The sequence below is a fragment of the Cricetulus griseus genome, chromosome 2, assembly GCF_003668045.3.
Source record: "Cricetulus griseus strain 17A/GY chromosome 2, alternate assembly CriGri-PICRH-1.0, whole genome shotgun sequence".
In the NCBI taxonomy this organism is placed as follows: domain Eukaryota; kingdom Metazoa; phylum Chordata; class Mammalia; order Rodentia; family Cricetidae; genus Cricetulus; species Cricetulus griseus.
The window spans coordinates 272,690,600-272,702,997 of record NC_048595.1 but is presented as its reverse complement, the minus strand read 5'-3'; the positions used below and the strand labels follow the sequence as shown (position 1 = coordinate 272,702,997).

At 38.3% G+C, this 12,398-nt stretch overlaps 1 pseudogene; it reads left to right on the top strand.

Annotated features, from left to right (window-relative positions):
• Positions 1–11,562: 11,562 nt before the first annotated feature.
• LOC118238190 lies at positions 11,563–12,181 on the top strand (annotated as a pseudogene).
• The last annotated feature ends 217 nt before the right edge of the window (positions 12,182–12,398 follow it).

Sequence of the window (12,398 nt, the reverse complement as noted above, 5' to 3'; positions counted from 1 at the left end):
GAGTGTCCCATAAGTTTGGGTATGTTGTGTCTACATTCTCATTAAATTCTAGGAAGTCTTTAATTTCACTTTTTATTTCTTTCTTGACCCAGAAATTGTGCAATTTGGTGTTATTCAATTTCCATCAGTTTGTAGGTTTTCTACAATTTGTATTGCTGTTGAATTCTAATCTTAAATCTTGGTGGTCTGATAAGATACAGGGGGTTATTTCAATTTTTTTGTATCTGTGGAGGTTTGGTATGTTGCCAAGTATGTCAGTTTTAGAGAATGTTCCATGTGGGCTGAGAAGAAGGTATATTCTTTTGTGTTTGGATGGAATGTTCTATAAATGTCTGTTAATCCAAATTGGGTCATAAATTCTGTTAGATCCTTTGTTTCTTTGTCAAGTTTCTGTCTGGTGGTCCTGTCTAGTGGTGAAAGAGGGGTGTTGAAGTCTCCTACTATAATTGTGTGTGGTTTTATGTGTAGCTTAAGCTTTAGTAATGTTTCTTTTACAAATGTGGGTGCCTTCGCATTTGGGGCATAGATGCTTAGGATTGAGACTTCATCTTGATAGACTTTTCTTGTGATGAGTATGAAATGCCCTACTTCATCTCTTTTGATTGATTTTAGTTTAAAGTCTAATTTGTTAGATACTAGGATTGCTACACCAGCTTGGGTCAATTTGATTGGAAAATATTTTCCCAACCCTTTATTCTGAGGTAATGCCTGGCTCTGAGGTTGAGGTGTGTTTCTTGTATACAACAGAAGGATGGATTCTGTCTTCATATCCATTCTGTTAACCTGTATCTTTTTATAGGCAGGGTAAGACCATTGACATTGAGGGATATTAATGTCCATTGATTGTTGGTTCTTGTTTGTTTTGGATTTGTTGGTGGTGGTGTCATTGTGTGTGAATTTCACCCTCCTGTTTCTTTTCCTGTTTGGTAAAGTTGGATTATCTATTACCTATGTTTTTGTGAGTGTAGTTATCTTCATTGGGTTGGAGTTTTCCCTCTAGGACTTTCTGTAGTGCTGGATTTGTGGATATGTATTGTTTAAATCTGGTTTTGTCATGAAATATCTTGTTTTCTCCATCTACAGTAATTGAAAGCTTTGCTGGATACAGTAGTCTGGGTTGGCATCCATGTTCCCTTAGTGTTTGTAGGACATCTCTCCAGGATCTTCTGCTTTCAAAGTTTTCATTGAGAAGTCGGGAATGATTCTGATACATCTGCCTTTATATGTTACTTGACTTTTTTCCATTGCTGCTCTTAATATTTCTCTTGATTCTGTAGGTTTGGTGTTTTGATTATTATGTTGTGAGGGGAGTTCTTTTTGTGCTCCAGTATATTTGGTGTTCTGTAAGTTTCTTGTACTTCCATAGGCATATCCTTCTGTAGGTTGGGGAAGTTTTCTTCTATGATTCTGTTGAATATGTTTTCTGTAACTTTGAGCTGTATTTCTTCACCTTCTTCTATACCTATTATTCTTAGGTTTGGTCTTGTCATGGAGTCCCATATTTCCTGGATATTTTGTGTTAGGGATTTGTTGGACTTGAGGTTTTCTTTGGTTGATGAATGTATATCCTCTAGCGACTCTATACCAACTGAGATTCTCTCTTCCATCTCTTGTATTCTATTAGTTATACTCACATCCTTATATCCTGATCATTTATCCAGCCTTTCTATTTCCAGCATCCCCTCATTCTGTGTTTTCTTTATTGTTTCTTTTTCAGTTTTCATGCCTTGAATTGTTTCCAGAGCTTCCTTCACTTGTTTGGTTGCTTTTTTTTTTTTTTTCTGTAGATTCTTTAAGAGAATTACTTATGTCTTGAATTTTTTTGTTTTTTTTTCTTCTATTTCTTTAAGAGATTTTCTTCTTTCCTCTTTAAGGGTCTTGAACATCTTTCATGAAGTAGATTTTTAGGTCTGTCTCTTCTTCTTCCTCAGTGTTGTGCTTTTCAGATCTTGCTGGTGTGGAGTCCCTAGATTCTGATGGTGCCATATTGGTCTTTCTGTTGAGTGTGTCTTTATTCTGCCTTTTTTCCTGTCTCTTCTACTTGTGGGTATAAGTGGGGTCTCTCTATCTCCTCTTGTCACCCGGTGGTGTGTGGGGGCCAAGACCTCAATGTCTGTAGATATGGATGGTCTTGCCTCTCCTGGTAGTCTCCTTACTCGGGAGAAGATGAGGCGGCAGACAGTGAAGGAAAAGTGAGATTTTTCCAGACTCAAGGAAGTCCTTCCTGTCTGGGTGGGTCCATTCTATGCAGGGTTTTCTCTCTGCAGCCGCAGGCCCAGAGAGCTCCTGGGGTGATGGGGACTTTGGGCAGGAGTAGGTCTCAGGAGAAGTCAGGGAGTAGGAGGGGGAAGGAAGCTAATAAAAGCTAATTAAGAACAGGTGTAAGCTATAGGCCAAGGTTTCATAATAAGAAGTCTCTATGTCATTATCTGGGTTATTTTGCTATTCTCCGGACCCTTTGATCTATTTTCGTCTTCACACCTTATTGACTGGAAATGTGTACCCTGTTCTAATTCACCAATGTAACTTGTATGTATATAACTTCCTTTAAAAAGCTTACAGATAAATTAGCCTTGATCATCGAACATTTCAGAACAGGAACTAGGAGTAATTCTGGAAAATGATCATGATTTGGAGTTTCTTGGGGGATAGAATAAAAACATTTATCAGGAGATAAACATGAAACATTGACAGCTATCAGAAAAATGTTATGGTTTGGCTAAATATCTGCAAAACATTCATGTCCTCAACACTTGATAATAACTCCTGCTTCCAGCAGGTCTTAGAGTAAGAGAGAGTAAAAGAGAGAGTTGGTGTGAGAACTTCAGGTCAGATAATGTCCAAGTGTGTTGTGGGTCCTTTGGTTCTACTTTCCTTCAGTATGAAATGACTTCTACATGCTTATGGAGTTTTATTCTCCATTTTTTATTTGAATTAGAAGCAAGATTGTTTTACATGTCAATCCCAGTTCCCTCTCTGTTCCCTACTCCCCTGCCCCCCAACTAACACCCTACCTATCCCATAACCTTTCTCCTCCCCAAGGAGGGTGAGGCTTTCCACAGGGTGTCTTTGGGTCTGTCATATTCTTTGGAATAGGGCCTAGGCCAACCCACTTGTGTCTAGGCTCAGGGAGTATCCCTCCATGTGGGATGGGCTCCTAAAATCCATTCCTATGTTAGGGATAAGTACTGATCTACTACAAACAGCCTCATAGATTGCCAAGATCTCCTCACTGACACCCATGTTCATGGGGTTTGGATCAGTCCCATGCTGGTTTCCCAGTTATCAGTCTGGGGACCATGAGCTCCCCCTTGTTCAGGTCAGCTGTTTCTGTGGGTTTCACCAGCCTGGTCTTGACCCCTTTGCTCATAACTCTTCCTTCTCTGCAACTGGATTCCAGTTCAGTTCAGGGTTTAGCTGTGGGTGTCTGCTTCTACTTCCACCAGCTGCTAGATGAAGGCTATAGGATGGCATATAAGTTAGTCGTCAATCTCATTATCAGGGGAGGGCATTTAAGGTAGCCTCTCCTCTGTTGTTTAGATTGTTAGATGGTGTCATCGTTATAGATCCCCAGACATTTCCCTAGTGCCTGATTTCTCTTTAAACCTATAATGTCTCCTTGTAATATGGTATCTCTTATCTTGCTCTCCTCTATTATTCCCCTGACTCAACCTTCCTGATTCCTAGTGCCCTCCCCACCCCTCCTCTTTTCCCCTTCTCATTCTCTTAGCTCCCTCTCCCCTCCCCTCATGCTCCCAATTTGCTCAGGAGATCTTGTCCTTTTCCCTTTCTCCAGGGGACCATGTATGTCTCTCTTACAGTCCTTTTTGTTTCCTAGCTTCTCTGGCAGTGTGGATTGTAGCCTGGTAATCCTTTGCTCTGTGTCTAAAATCCATATATGAGTGAGTACATACCATCTTTGTCTTTTTGTGACTGGGTTACCTGGCTCACTCATATACCATGCTTATGTTTTAAATGTGTTCTTCCCTAAATAAGAACATCTTTGTAAGTTGGGATCTGGCTGGTAGAAGTTAGTCACTGGCTGAGATTTTGAAGGTTATACCTCTGTTTTTTTTCTGGTGCCACTCTCTTTGATACCTGGTCCACCATTACAGTAGGAGTCTCTGCCACAAATTCTTACCACCATGAATTCACCAGGCTTTGCCAGCCATTGTGGACTAAGGCTCTTTGAATCCATAACCCAAAATAAACTCCCCCCTCAAAGTTTATCATTTACTTGGGTCACAGCAAAATGAAAGTAACTAACATTGTCTTTTGCTTTACAGAAATAGGAGATAACTTTCCCATTTACTCTCTGATCCTACTCTCCCTCTTCTTCACAGTTCTCAAAGGAAAAGCTGAAAAATCATCATCTGAGACTATTATCAGTAATTTTATACAAGGTTAATTTGGGGAAATGTGACCTCATCTCCAATGCAAATTAAATATTACGCTGTATCTTACAAAACTTATATAAATTGCAGAACTACCACTTTGTTATTATATGCAAGGTTCTGTATCAAATATTTGGAACATATTGAGAGTAACAAAGGAAGTAGCTCTAATCAACTCCAAAAATAAGTATACTTCTACAACTATTAACTTCTATTTAGAGATCATTTCTTATGAACTAAGCTTCATTCACAATATTTTCTGCATATTAATTTCATTTTATATCTTAACATGATTTTACAACATAGAGTTCATCAGAATACTCTTATTTTACAACAGAGGAATTTGAGACCCATAATGACTAAGTGATGTACTAAATGTACACAGATAGAATGCAGAAAATTGAGGTTCAAATCTTATACCACAGATTACATTACTTTAAGCCATAGGCATCCTAAGAATCAACCTGAGAATATAGACATTATTGGTCTGGCTGACTAATGTATTCAGGGTTTCTGAGATGCATCCAAGACTAGAACAGTCTACCTTGTCCTAATCACTTTCTTCACTATTTCTATCACTACATTTTCCCTGTAAGTTTTCTCATATCTCTTTCTTGAGGACCTCTTTTTATGAGGAATCCAGTCCCACAGACATAAGAATCACCATACTCTAAACCACTACATGCTACTGGTTCCTCTAACAATGTTGAGTAGTATGTGTGGGATAGACTGTGAGACTTTTGTAGCTTCAAACCCAGGTCTACATGTTCTAGCAGACTTGGGGCATTATAGTTTTACTAGGCATAAATTTGTGCTTTGGAAAACATTGTTATTAATAGTACCAATTCAACAATTGTAATGACTAAATTTGATATCATAGAAAAAGGAGATCAGAGATATTTTATGTGACTCATTAAATGCCCAACATGTTTTAAAAAATGAGTACTTCAGGGATGATATTGCTGAATGGTTTGCAAAATTGCACAATGACAAAGATTTCAGAAAATAATTCACATTAAAGTGATTTACTCCTTAAATTTATTTTAGAATACCCCAACTAAACTCTTTAACTCATCCACAGTACATTTATTATAAAGCCAGCATGACTTTCCCATTTGTTAGGTTTCAGACATCATGGTTCAATGTTTTATACATCTTAATATATTCAGGAAAGCCCAAGAGAAATTGGTGAAAGTTCAAAGAAACCAAATGCAATAAAAGAAAGTGACTCTTATAAAGCACTCAGGAAAGCAGGTTATTGATTCAGCGTCACCCTGGCTGAGCCCCCTGATTCTGCTGGAGCTTCCATGAAAACATAAAACAATACACTGGCAGAATGCACAATGCCTGGGAGAGGCCCAGGACCAAGAAACCTCACAAGTCCTCCAAGGACACCTGCATTTGTACAATTTGCAAAACAAATAGAATATGTACATCTGTGTGGCTTAGACAAACTGATCTGATGCGATACCTCCCTAACAAATGCAGTAAGTCAAAAACAAGCCTGTGCTACACAAAAATTACAGGCATTTGCCTGCTTGAAAGAGCTTGATTCCTTTACAAGATAAGTATGGCTTGCTGTGGTTCCTATTATTATATATATTTATTTAAAGTGCTTCTCCAAAGGCAAATTCATAAGAAACCAAAATCATGTTATGAAATAAATATAGCATATGACAGTAGATCTAAATTTTTACTTTAAAGATGCATTTTTTCTTTTCTTTATTAAAATTAATTTATTTATTTTACATCCTGACTGAAGTTTCCCCTCCTTCCACTCCTCCCATTCCCTTTCCCCTCCACCCCCTCCCACAATCTACTGCTCCTCTGTTTCTGTTCAGAAAGGGGCCAGCCTCCCATGGGTATCAACAAAGCATGGCATATCAAGTTGCTGTAAGCACATCCCCTTGAGGCTGGGCAAGGCAATCCAGTATGAGGAATAGGTTTTTAAGAGCCAGGAGAGTTCCTGTTCACATTGTTAGGAATCAAACAAGGCTCAACAACTGTTGTGTGTGTGTGTGTGTGAGAGAGAGAGAGAGAGAGATTCAGAGAGAGAGAGATTCAGAGAGAGATTCAGAGAGAGAGATTCAGAGAGAGAGAGAGAAAGGGAGAGAGAGGGGGGCCTAGGTCCATCCCCATGCAGGCTTCCTGGGTGTTGGTTCAGACTTTGTGATTTCCCATGAGCCAGGTTAGTTGTTTCTGTGGGTTTTCCTGTGATGTGATTTACCCCTCTAGTTCCTACAATAAAGAGATGATAATTTAAGATTTTGTGAGTAGCACTTGGAAAAAACAGGCCTGCTTTCCTAATACTTCCAAGTCTAAGATTGTTCCTAGAGTATTGCCTAAAGTTTCTGTGACCTAAGAACATCCTGAAAGGTGCTTATATTATTAACCCAGAGTTCATGGAAGTGGCAACAATTTCAGAAATACCCTGTTTTCATATTTTCTTTTTTTCCTATTTTTTATTCAAATTAGAAACAAGATTGTTTTACATGTCAACCCCTGTTCCCTTTTTCCCCCCCTCCCCTGCCCCCCACTAACACCCTACCTATCCCATATGCTTTCTTCTCACCAGGGAGGGTGGGGCCTTCCATGGGGGATCTTCAGTGTCTGCCATATCCTTTGAAGCAGGGCCTAGGTCCTCCCCTGTATGTCTAGGATGAGGGAGTATCCCTCTATGTGGAATGTTTTGTTTTAGCATTATACTACATAATAGTAACTGCCAAACTATATCCTATTGACTTGAAAATATGAGCTTAAATTCATAAAGAAATAATGAATTTTCACAACCATTTAATTGCAGAATAATATTTTATGTATACCCAACTAACAGAATTTAACAGATAGGGCACAGAATTAGATTTTCTTCTTTTTAATTAATTTACTTATATTTTGTTTTTATAATTGTAATTAGACCAAATTTAAATTAAAAACAAGCATCTTTTACATGTCAATCCCAGTTACCTCTCCCTCCCACAAATGGACTCCACATAGACAGAATTAGATTTTCTGTTTAAGATACAGATAAAAGATTAGAGAGACTCAAAGGCATTATATTCAAACATAATAGTTAACCAGAGTCCAGATGGTATGGTCCCATGACTAGTAGTTTTTGCTGATGAAACATGATCTAACACAATTATTTGGTCATTGTTCACAAACAAATTCAGGGATGTCAAAATTAAAGTGAAGTGGCTATGTGGTCCTCAGCTTCCCAGCTGCTGACTCAGAAACAAAAACACATCAACAAATATTTGACAACCTTGAGCCCACTGACCTCTTCACATCTGTAGTTGGCAGTCAAAACACTGGCATTCACAGTTTCCTGAGGCAGTATTTTTAAACTTGGATTTTAGCTTTTCTTCTCTTCCTTAAAGTCTTCCTTAAGTCATATTTTTCTCTCTCTCTTTGCTTCTTTTCTGCTGTTATTTTACCGTAAGTGTACTACTTAGGGAGCAAAAGGCAGTAGTGTCTCTATTGGGAGCTGTTTGGAGGAAGCTGCTGTGCTGGTCAGAAGCACAGAGTGAGAATCCAAGCAAGATGATAGAATTGTACTTATGGAAAATCCCTGGCATCAGGAGTCAGAGTGCAAGACAGGAGAATGCCTGCATTCAAGACATCATGCATGGGTCACCAAGTAAGATTCACCGAGCATCCTGCAGGGACAAAACTGAGCATGCCCACAGCCATAAAGCAGAGCACTGGGTCTGAACACTACATTCAAGTATGAATAAATGACACGGATGTCTTGTAGAGACCTACAGTACAAGCAGCATGAGGATGGATCACCACCAAGAACCAAAGAAAACCTTGGATAGTGAATGGAACCCAAGACAGGGTAGGAGAACACAATATGGCAAATGAAAGTAGCTAGGGAAGGAAACACATTACGTTTTTGAAGGGTTTCCTCTCCGTTAGGAAGACTTTGGCATCCTTTTACTAATATTCTGGAAGTATTTTCTTATAAAAGGTATTTTGTAGATTTAATAATTCATAGAAGTACCATAAAACCCAAATCAATACTTCTTGATGGTATCCATCATGTGGGGCTAGCCTGGCCTTGTTTGTCACATGGTCAGTTTAATAGGATACCATCTTTTCTTTCTCAGTCTGTGAAAGTGAAAAGGAATGAAGATCCTTAGGAAGACCTCTGCCTTCCATGTACATTGTACGGCACTATACATCTTCAGGAAGTGTTTTGGTCATTGTAAAGTTTGATCCAAGCATGACGAATAGATAGATGAAGCATTCAGGCTAAAATCATTATCAGACTATCTTCTATAATACTGAGTACTTGCATATCTTTTATGGCTTTATTTAATGAGAAAAAGCAGGACACATTGACCCATAAAATGGCAATAAATTATAATTTACTATTTTTGTTCCAAAGATTTTTTTCTTACATGCTAATTCTATAATCTACATCATATGGATTATACAAAATACATGAGATTTTTATATAGACCAAGTGGGTAACAACTGATCTTCTTGTATATTAATGGCTTTTCTATATTAATAGTATGCTTTTAAATTTTCATTCAAGATTAAAGGTTCTTCAAATTGCAGTTTAAATTGTTCATGTCCTGGAACAGTAATGTTGTGGAGTATCATTTGAGGCATCAGGAGCCATTACCTACAGGACTTGCCAGCTGGTGATTCACAACAAACAAGGTATACCTCTTTTATGCATGTGCTTTGTCAAGAGAACAAAGTCTTAGAAGAAAACTACATTACACTTCATTGTAGATAGTATCTCATCAACTCAGTCTAACCCCACCCTTTCCTGGAATGTCTTTATTTAGAACCATTTCTTAAACACACACACACACACACACACACACACACACACACACACACACACACACACACACAAACACAGTACACACAGTACTCTAGAAGGTGTTGAACCTGCTTATAAATTAACACAATTGCTGGTGACAAAATTTAATAAACTAGGAAATTGGGCATGTGGTTAAAAGGACTTGAGTAATTTGAAACTGTATATTATAGAGCATATCTTTAGGTAGGTGACAATTATGCTCACTGATGACTGAACCTCAGAACAAATGCATGGGAAAATGACATGATTGTGTGCCTTTCTGGACATACCTCTGTGTGTGAAAATATCAATAACTTTTATAGCCTACCAGCTTATTGTAAAAGCATAAGGTTAATCTCACTGCCCCTCCCCAACTTACTCAGAGACAGATGCTGAGCCACTCATTTCCAAGAATATCTACCGGAAGAAATGGAGCTGACACTGTATTGTTTGATTCATAGAGTCTTAATTACAGGATGTAAAATGTTCTGTAAATGAGCCATTATGCATTTTTTCCATTTTGTTAGTTATTTCAGTGACTAAAAACCTTTAAATTTGAGCAAATCTTCAGTTAAAGACCTGAGTTACATTTGCAGCAAAATAGTATTATCTAAAGAACAATGCACTGATTTGTGAGCCCCAAGTTCTGAATCCTTTTAGTTCTGTGGATTCATTACATGTTCCCCAGGCAAGTGAGCTCTCAGCTCGTGATTCTTTGCAGCTTATAAAATGAAGACTAAAATCTGCTTCAGATTAATCCACTGGCTCTGGAGATTTAAAACAGTGATTTGTAAAGGACAGTGAGCTTTAGGAAACAAATAAAGAAAAGCAAAACAAGCATGTGGTTTCAGAATTATTGCTATAAATTCTTTTATTAATTTTGCTGACCCTTTTCTTAATAATAAATTTACATGAGAATGTGTTTGGAAATATAAAGTCATGCTAAAATTGTATTCATTTATTAATTACATTTGACTCCTTTTTAAAAAAATTACACCTACATTGAATTATGTTGCAGGCTACAGAAAGAACACTATTTCCTCTCTTACCCTTATGGGCATCTTTATCCGCCCAGCACACGTTCTACATTTCATAGGTTAAAACAAAGAAAGGAAGAAAAGCTACACATATTCTGAATATGTTTACCTAGGCTATAAACAGCCTTCAAAATATTTTTCATTTACTGCCTGAATTTGTAGAGTACATAACCCAGTATAATCTGAACACAACTAAGGGGAACACAGGCTTTTGAAAAATGAATAAAAGTCAACTGAAATCTTAAATCTGATTTCTCTAGATGAGTAACATGAGTTAGCCATGCATATCACGCAAAATGTGGCATCCCTCAGGACACACTGTAGCCACCACCAGCAGTCAGCACACCATCAAGCTCATCACAAGTAACTGTAACCAAGACTTGGGAGATTACATTATTTCAGAAAAAAAATGAACTTGCTTGCTGGTTCTTTTTCATTTCCTTTTTATAGGTTTATCACAGTGAAGGATAATTAGTACTGCATGGCATCAGAATGAGCAACTGAAGATAAAGGATTAGCATTAAAGAGTTCAAGGCATATATTATATTATAAGGTGACTAAAATAGTGATATGCCATAATTCACACCCACAAGTGTCTATATTTAACAATGAGAAATAGAAAAAAAATGAATGCATTGTTGGAAACTCCTGGGTATTTCATGTCTTCATTCAATATGTACAGACTAATATAACCTTAAGAAGAAATGAGGAGGGACACATATTTTGGTAGTCATGGATAATAATTGGTCCACCCACTAAGTCAAGCAGAATCCATAGGTAAGTCACATAATTATTATTTTTGTCTTCTCATTCTCTTTTCTTTAATTTGTATTCATGGACTAAAAAGAGTCCTCAAAAGGTCCTTTCATAAAAGATACAGTGAGATGATACAACCAGAGAGATTTCTGGAGTCAGTATCTAACAGTGACTTTTGCCAAGGAGCATTTCCATTACTCTAACATCTTGACTCACAAGATGGCTTTTCTCATGCCATCTCTAAGAATTCTCATCCTGGTTTCATACCTTAAGAACAGCAGCCCACAATCTCTCTTCCATCATCACACTTTCTATTTTATTTTCTTATGGAATGAATTGCGCATGTCTCCTAAACCCAAATTTATACTCAACTTCATAAGGAGTCTTTAGCAATTTTATTATCATTTCTTCTTCAGGAAAATACAAGATGATGATCACATGGGTAAAAAGGAAGAACTTGGAAGACCTGAGTCACAGAGAATTCAGCAACTGTCTTAGGAGTCATGGCTATGGCCAACGCCCTAGCCGTACTCAAGACCATGGGACCCATGGAGGTAAGGACAAAGACAAAGAGTGCATTCCTGTCACAAAGCTCAGCCGCCTGGTTAAGAATGAAGATTAAGTCCCTGGAAGATATCTACCCATTCTCCCTATCCATTAAGGAATCCTAGATAATTAGCTTTTTCCTGAGCCCATTCCTAAATGATGAGGTTCTAAAGATCATACCAATGCAGAAGCAGACTCAGGCTGGCCAGCAGATCAGGTTCAAGATTTTTGCCCCTACTGGGACTACAATAAACATGTTGGTCTTGGTGTTAAGTGCTCCAAGGAGGTAGCCACTGCCATTGAGGAGCCATCATCTTGTCCAGGCTTTCCATAATCTTTGTGCAGAGAGGCTACTGGGGGAACAAGCTAGGCAAGCCCCACATTGTTCCATATAAGGTGACAGGCCACTATGACTCTGTGTTGGTGTATCTCATTCCTGCCCCAACCCCAGAAGTACTGGCATTGCCTCTGCTCCTGTGCCTAAGACATTATTGACTATGGCTGGTATTGTGGACTGCAACACATCAGCCAAGTGCTGTACTGCCACCCTGGGCAACTTTGTCAAGGCCACCTTTAATGCCATTTCTAAGACCCAACCTGAGGAAAGATACTGCATTCACCAAGTGTAGCAAAAATAATATAAACCCAGAGACAGGTATTGGGGTTTAAGCTAGGGTTCCGAAAATCAAAGAGCCAGTCAGTAGCTCTTACCTCTAGCAAGCTGAAACGGAGATTTTGTCTTGACTGGAAACTGTATCTCATATGAGACCCTTATATACTCTCTAATGCTGGGATTAAAGGCATGAGCTCTGCTACTCTTTTAGACTGGTTAACCATCATATAGCC